The sequence below is a fragment of the Arachis ipaensis genome, chromosome B09 (assembly GCF_000816755.2).
Source record: "Arachis ipaensis cultivar K30076 chromosome B09, Araip1.1, whole genome shotgun sequence".
In the NCBI taxonomy this organism is placed as follows: Eukaryota; Viridiplantae; Streptophyta; class Magnoliopsida; order Fabales; family Fabaceae; genus Arachis; species Arachis ipaensis.
In genome coordinates this window covers 124,880,902-124,889,469 of record NC_029793.2, presented here as the reverse complement: position 1 = coordinate 124,889,469, position 8,568 = coordinate 124,880,902, and positions in this window count along the sequence as shown.

Here is an 8,568-nt window from a genome sequence, read left to right as displayed (position 1 = left end):
ATGAATTGTAGAATTTGATTTTGATATGTAATAAAAATATTATCTTTATTTAAAATGTAACTAAACAAATAACTCACACTTTTAATACAAATATTTTTATGTGAAGATATTTTAACATTTTTATAGAGTAAGTGCTATAATTTAAAACTCTAACCCTAATTCATCGAAAACGTAAGGAAGATATTCATCTACTACGTTGCAATTGGCAAGTTTATGATGGATATGAATTTTTTAAATGATGCAATAGGAAAAAGAGGAACAAGAGATAGCCCAGAAAGTGGCCTTGTATCAAAGTCAGTTCCTCTGAAGAAGAAGATAGTGCTCTCCCTCTTGATGAAGAAAAAGTTGTTGAGGATACAAAAGATGATGATTCTGATTCTTCGAATGAATATGTATGGGATCGGAGTTCCCTAAGCATTTCGTAAGTAATGAAAAAACTCGTTTGCAACGAAGACAAGTTATTGCAAGCAAGGGATTTGATGAAACAGAGTAGAAAAAAGTCAGGCGACCTACCAGGAATTTGCGGACTGGCTTGTGTTTTGCTTGGTTTAGTTCAACCTGATAGAAAATAAGTTTAGGCTCAAACTATTTTAAAAGTCTAAATTTTTAATAGGCTATGTTGGAATGAATTATTTTATTAATCTAGGTCATCCATATTAAATTTTTAAAAATATATTATAATGCAAAAGTGTATCTTTACTTATAGAAATTAGAAACTAAAAATCAGAAATTGATGTAAGGGTTGTTTCAGTCTTTCTCAACCAAAACCTTCTGTATTCCTGGGTGGTTGAATTGCAACTTCTCTGATAGGGAAATAGTTGCTGAGGCAGCTTTTGGTATATTGGGGACCGAAACCCTAGAGACACTATTTATATTTGAGCATGGCACCCATTAAACCCTAAATCCCAAATAAAAATGGTATCTAAAATCTAAAAAATAATATATCTAAAATTCAAAAGATAATTATCTAAAGTCCAAAAGATAATATCTGATTTTGTTCTTATTTAATTCCAAATAAAAAATAATTATGATTTATTCAATTTAGTATTTATAACAATAAATGAGATCACCATTATATAAGTCATTTAATTTGAAATAGCATAATTTGTGATTATAATTAATATATGTATTACCCACAAACAAATTAGAAAATTAAATAATTTCCTAACAACCTCCCACTTGGGCTATACATATATTCTTTCTTGACATAATCACATTTTATAAACTTTATACGCGCATCTGAATGCTATTTCCCTTATTACATTAACAATCTGGTCCGTCTCATATATTAGATATGGAATCACCGCAGCTTTTATTACATTAATGTCGTGACTGAACCACGACAATCACCATCCTAATATAATTAACGACATAGATCAAATTTGGATGAGTAATATAGAAATTACATGTCAAGTGATCTCATGCATGTCTATTTCCAACTAGTCCAACTTTAAAACTTTATTGAGATCAAACACAAAACAAATATTACAAAATGAACATTTCACATAACATGAAATAAACCATCAACTTAATTCTGCAGAAAATAATTCAATATCTGTCATAGGACATATAGTATAAAATAAACTCCCACTAAATCAAGGCATCACAAATATTGACACCCATCCGAGTAGTGTGCTCATGAAAGACATTAGGGATCAATCCCTTGATTAATGGGTCTGCTAGCATATACTCTATTCCTATATATTCTATTAAAATCTGTTTTTCTTGAACTTTCTCCTTGACAACTAAGAACTTGATGTCTATATACTTCAATTTTGTCAAGCTCTTATTGTTATTGGAGTATAGTACTGTTGACTTGTTGTCACAGAATATCTTCAATGGCTTTTCAATGTCATCTACTATATGAAGTTCAGTGACAAAGTTTCACAACCATATGTCATGTTTGGATGCCTCAAAGCAAGCAATGTATTCTGCCTCCGTTGTTGAGGAAGCTACAAGAGTCTGTTTGTTAGACTTTCATGCAATAGCTCCTCCAGCCAAAATAAAGATACAGCCTGAAGTAGAGCGTCTACTATCTTAGCATCCCGCAAAATCGGAATCAGAGTACCCAATGATCTCCAAATTTTTTGATCTCTGATAAGTAAGCATGTAATCATTTGTTCTCTTTAGATAACGCATTACGCGTTTAACAATTATCTAATGATCCATGCTCGGATTGCTCAAGTATCTACCCAACACTCCCACTATAAATGATATATCAGGACATGTGCAGACTTGAGCATACATTAAGCTCCCTAGTGCTGATGCGTAAGGTTTATCATGCATTGTTGTCCTCTCAAGATCATTTTTAGGGCATTGCTTGAGACTGAACTTGTCTTCTTTAGCTACGAGTGTGTCCATTGGTCTACAAATTTTCATGCCATATCTACTTAAAATCTTTTCGATATAGTTCTTTTGTGATAATCCAAGCATACCTTGAGAGCGATCTCTTAGTATCTCGATTCCTAATACAAAAGAGGCATCACCAAGATCTTTCATTTCAAATTTGTTCGATAGAAATTTCTTAATTTCATGCAACAAGCCTATATCGTTACTGGCAAGTCAAATGTCATCAACGTATAAGACCAAAAAGATGTATTTACTCCCACTGAACTTGCGGTATACACACTCATCTATGATATTTACCTCAAAACTATATGAGGTAATGACTTGATGAAACTTGTGATACCATTAACGGGAAGCTTGTTTGAGACCATAGATGGATTTCTTTAACTTACAAACCATAGATTTTGAATCGCCTGATACAAAATTGTTTGATTATACCATATACATCGTTTTATCAATGTCACCATTGAGAAACGCTGTCTTTACATTCATCTGATGTAGTTCCAAGTCAAATTGAGCTACTAGTGCCATTATGATTCTAAAAGAGTCTTTCGATGATACCGGAGAGAAAGTATCTTTATAGTCTATGCCTTCCTTTTGAGTAAAGCTTTTAGTGACTAGACGAGTTTTATATCTCTCGACATTACCCTTAGAATCTCTTTTGGTTTAAATATCCATTTACAACCAATTGGTTTTACACCTTCAGGTAATTTTATGAGATCCCAAATGTCATTGTCTTTCATAGACTTCATCTTTTCTTTCATGGCATTGATCCACTTTTCAGAGTTAGAACTTTTCATGGCTTGAAGAAAATTGATTGGGTCATTTCCTGTCAAACCAATGCCATCCTCATATTCTTGGAGATAGACTGCATATTCATCTGAAATTGCACTTCTCTTTTCTCTGTTGGATCTCCTTAATGGCACTTCTTGAGGTTGTTGAGCTTGCTGTATGGGTTGGGGTTGAGGAGGATTCTCATTATTTTTCTATGCTGTAGCAGTATCTTGAGCAACAATGATATTCTCATTGTTCTCTTGTATTGTAACTGGATCTACAATATGATTCTCATTGTGCTCTTGTACTATAACTATTTCTTGAACAATAATAGGTACAAAGACCTAATCATTATCAGTTACAGAATCCTCATCAAAAGTAACATTCCTAGTATTTTCTTCCCCCCAAACTCAACATCCTCAAGAAATCTTGCATTTTCCGTTTCAAAAATAGACCTTGATGCAGGATTATAAAATTTGTACCCCGTAAACACTCAGCATAACCAACAAAGTAGCAACTAATTGTTCTTGAGTCCAATTTTATTTCATGTGGCCTATAAGGTCGCGCCTCAGCTGGACATCACCAAATGTGCAAATGCTTTATATTGGGCTTTTTCCCAGTCCAAATTTCATAAAGGATTTTGTTAACTGCTTTGGTTGGCATCCTATTAAGAATGTACACTATGATCTTTAAGATTTTTCTCCAGAGTGATTCAGGCAAGAAAGAATGACTAATCATACTTTTCACCATGTCCTTAAGAGTTCGGTTCCTTCACTCTGCAACACCATTCATGCTAGGTTTGCCTGGCATGGTGTATTGCGGAACAATACCGCACTCCTCTAGGAAAAGAGCGAAAGGCCCGAGACGTTGCTCACCTGAACTGTCATATATTTCGTAGTATTCACCACCACGATCAGATTTGACAGCTTTAATTTTCTTCCCAAAGTTGAAGTTCAACTTCAACTTTGAAAGACTTGAAAACATCCAAGGCTTGGGACTTTTCATTAATTAAATATAGATACCCGTAATGAGAGTAATCATCTATGAATGTAATTAAATACCATTGTCTATTCTAAGAGACAGTAGGGAATGGGCCACATATATCGGTAGGTATCAGTTCTAAGACATCTTTAGCTCTCTCAGCACCTAATTTCCTTTCATTTGTCATTTTTCCCTTTATGCACTCAATGTAGACATCAAAGTCCGCCAAATTTAGGGGTCCAAGAATTCCATCCGACATGAGCCTCTGAATTCTCTGTTTAAAGATGTGGCTGATGAGCGGATATTTTATACACTTTTTGGCATCATTTTCATATAGTTTTTATTATGTTTTGTTTAAGTTTTATTATGTTTTCATAGGTTTTAGTGCAAAATTCACATTTTTGGATTCTACTTTGAGTTTGTGTGTTTTATGATGATTTCAGGTATTTTTTGGCTGAAATTGAGGAGCCTGAGTAAAATTCTGATTTAGAGACAGAGAAAGGACTGCATATGCTGTCAGGATCTGACCTCCGTGCACTTGAAGGAGCGTTTCTAGAGCTACAAAAGTTCAAATGCCGCACTCTCAACGGATTTGGAAAGCTAACATCCAGGGCATTCCAGAAATATATAATAGTCCATACTTTGCTTCGGAAATGAAGGCCTAAAAATGGCGTTCAATGCCAGCTACCAGCCCTATTCCTGGCATCAAGCGCTCACAGGGGAGAAACTGGAGTTCAACACCCAAAAGGGAGTCCCTAGCCAGCGTTCAACGCCTCTAAGGGACACTAGCTCGTGGGAGACACTCAAGCTCAGCCCAAACACTCACCAAGTGGGCCCAGAAGTGGATCTTCGCACTACAAGACTAGTTTATCATATTTCTGTAATCCTTAGTTACTAGATGATGACAAGTCATCTTAGACTAGTTTCGCAAGCCTTTTTCATTCATTTTTACTTAGATTTATGCACTTTCTTGTATAATAAGTAAGTAATTGGATTAGAATTTCATGCATCACTTAGTTCAATCAGACATGGGTATTTATGTGCTTTTTCATAAGGTTTTATGCAAATTTTGCTTGATGTTATGAATGATGCAAATACCTTGTGATTATAGCAAAACCTTGATGCAAGTCCTTTGATTGATGATAGGTGATGAAGCAGAGAGCCCTGGAGTAAAGAGGAGACCATTGAAGGTGTTGCCAACTCAAGATTGGGCATTGCCAACGCCTTCCTTACTTAAGAATTGAAGACGTTGCCAACTTGAGAATTTAAGTTAGCAACACCTTCATTACTCCAACATTGAAGACGTTACCAACTTGAGATTTCAAGTTAGCAACGCCTTCATTAATCTAAACATGAACACATTGCTAACTTGGTTTTCCAAGTTAGCAACGCCCTCCCCATGAAGCATCACCACTTCTTCACTATTTCAACTATGAACACGTTGCCAACTTGGTTTTCCAAGTTAGCAACGCCTTCTATTTTTAACCTGGGAGGATGATGATCAACATATGAAGGCGTTGGCAACTTGATTTCTCAAGTTAGCAACGCCTTCCTTAATTCAACATGGGAGGATGGTAACCAAATGTGAAGGCGTTGGCAACTTAAAACATCAAGTTAGCAACGCCTTCCTTAATTCAATATGGAGGTTGGAGGGCAAAAGTTTATGATGGCATGGGCAACTTAGGATTCAAGTTAGCAACGCCAATGATTTTAGCTCATAGAAATGCAATGAAGGATGCCACTAATTCATGCTTGCAAGTTGTCAATATATACTTCAAATGGGCATTTAAACACGTTGCTAATTTGGGAAACCAAGTTAGCAACGCCATTGAAACTTTGGCTCCAGAAAGAACATGAATACGTTGCTAACTTAGAATCCAAGTTAGCAACGCCTTTGCAAGATTTTGGCTTCCTGGGAGTAAAAGAACACGTTGCTAAGTTGGAAACCAAGTTAGCAACGCCTTCACTAAGTTTTAGTCCAGGGAGAATAATACACACGTTGCCAACCTGAAAATATGAAGGCGTGTGTGTCAATAATGTGCCCGATAAGAAGAAGAGCTGAAAATAGTGCTGACGCATACGTGCAGATTATGCGTACGCGTTGATATGCCAAATTTGCCGAGGTACGCGTATGCGCGACAGACGCGTACAGATGGATTTACGAGCCCTCTGTTTTCATGAAAGTGCTGTAATTTCCTCTAGGAGCTGATTGATCCAACAAAGCCCATTTCCTAATCCGGAAAGCATGGTTGAAGGCCTTTCAAGGAGCCAAAGGACTAGTATAAATAGGAAAGAGTTTTGTACTTGGGGGGAACTTTACATCATTTTTACTTTCGTCTGGCTGGTGGCTTTATTTCTTTTTCTTTCCTATTCTTTGTACTTAGTTATTTTTCCAGTTTTGCATTTTGGTTGTATATTTGGAGCAATGATGAACTAAATCCCAATTTCATTAGGGAGATGAGCTCTATTGTAATCTCAATGAATCAATGAAATCCTTCTTCTTCTTAATTCAATTGTGTAGCTATTGGATATCTTCTATTTTGATTGTGAATTACTCACTCCGGAAGGGGGTTTAATTCAATTGAATGTGAGTGTGAGCCTCGGAAGGGGAATCACGCACCTATATTAGAATTGGAGCTCTATCCTTCACTACTCTCTTAATCAACACTATTCGGGAGGAATTGAGATCCTGAGAGTTAGTGTGGCCTATGGATGAGAGATATGCACTTAACCTCTTCTCATGACAACTAGATCAAGGAATTGGTAAGATTGATTGTGATTAGAGAGATTGGATTGCCAAGGAATTGGGATCCAATCAATTTCAATCCGCCATAGATCTACTCATATGATTGAGAAAGGAGTTGAGACCCATTTGATTCATGATGGATTATGATATCTCCAATCCCTAATGAGTCACTTTCTTTGATTTTTTTCAATTTAGATCTCTTTGAATTTACTTTCATTTGCAATTGTTTACTATCTTCAGTCATTCCCTGCACCCAAATCCCATTTAAAATTCTATGCAATTTAAATTTCATTGTTATTTAGATTATGCTCTTTTACTTTCTTGCAATCTAAGATTCCAGTCATTTACTTTTCTTGCAATTTAATTTTCATGCAATTTAAGTCTCTTGCCATTTAGATTTCAAGCTCTTTACATTCTGCACTTTAGATTTCGTGCAATTTACTTTCCGTTAATCCAATTTCACTCAATTCATCAATATCGGCTTAACTAAATTCATCACCATACTAAAGTTGCTTGATCCATCAGTCCCTGTGGGATCTACCTCACTTTCGTGAGTTTTACTACTTGATGCGACCCGGTACACTTGCCGGTTAGTTTGTGTGGAATCAATTTTCCCTTATCAAGTTTTTGGCGCCGTTGCCGGGGATTGATTTAGATTGACCATGATTAAGTAGGTGATAATCTAGATTAAGAATTTTTCTTTGTTTTTGTTAAGCATACTAACTGTTTGAGATTTTGTTTATGCTAACCTTAACTTCACTCTAGCAATAGAGTGTTCTGTCTTTGTTCTGTTTTGGTTTGTTTGTGTTGTATGCCAGGAGGAAAAAGAGGTGCATCCACCTCTTTTGATTCTGAACCAGAGAAAACTTTCTTGAGATTGAGAAAAGAAGCAAGAGGAAAGGGAGTGATTGGTGAAGAAGAATCAGAAGAGGAAGATCAAGAGATGGAGGGTAACTTCCCTAATCCACCAGAAGAGGTGGCCAACAACAATGGCCAATCTCCAAGGAGAGTTTTAGCATCTTACACCTTTCCCAACCCAAGAAACCGTGGGAGCAGTATACTCACCCCAAATGTTCATGCCAACAACTTTGAGTTGAAGCCTCAACTTATCACTTTGGTGCAAAATAATTGTTCATATGGAGGGGGTTGATGAGCGGATAATTTATACGCTTTTTGACACTGTTTTTAGTATGTTTTTAGTAGAATCTGGTTACTTTTAGGGATGTTTTCATTAGTTTTTATGTTAAATTCACATTTCTGGACTTCACTATGAGTTTGTGTGTTTTTCTGTGATTTTAGTTATTTTCTGGCTGAAATTGAGGGACTTGAGCAATAATCAGATTGAGAGGTTGAAGAAGGACTGCTGATGCTGTTGGATTCTGACCTCCCTACACTCAAAGTGGATTTTCTGGAGCTACAAAACTCAAAATAGCGCGATTCTAATTGCGTTGGAAAGTAGACATCCAGGGCTTTCCAGCAATGTATAATAGTCCATACTTTGGCCGAGTTTAAATGACGTAAAAGGGCGTTGAACGCCAGTTCTACGCTGCTGTCTGGAGTTAAACGCCAGAAACAAGTCACAAACCAGAGTTGAACGTCAGAAATACGTTACAACCTGGCGTTCAACTCCAGAAAGAGCCTCTGCACGTGTAACATTCAAGCTCAGCCCAAGCACACACCAAGTGGGCCCCGGAAGTGGATTTATGCATCAATTACTTACT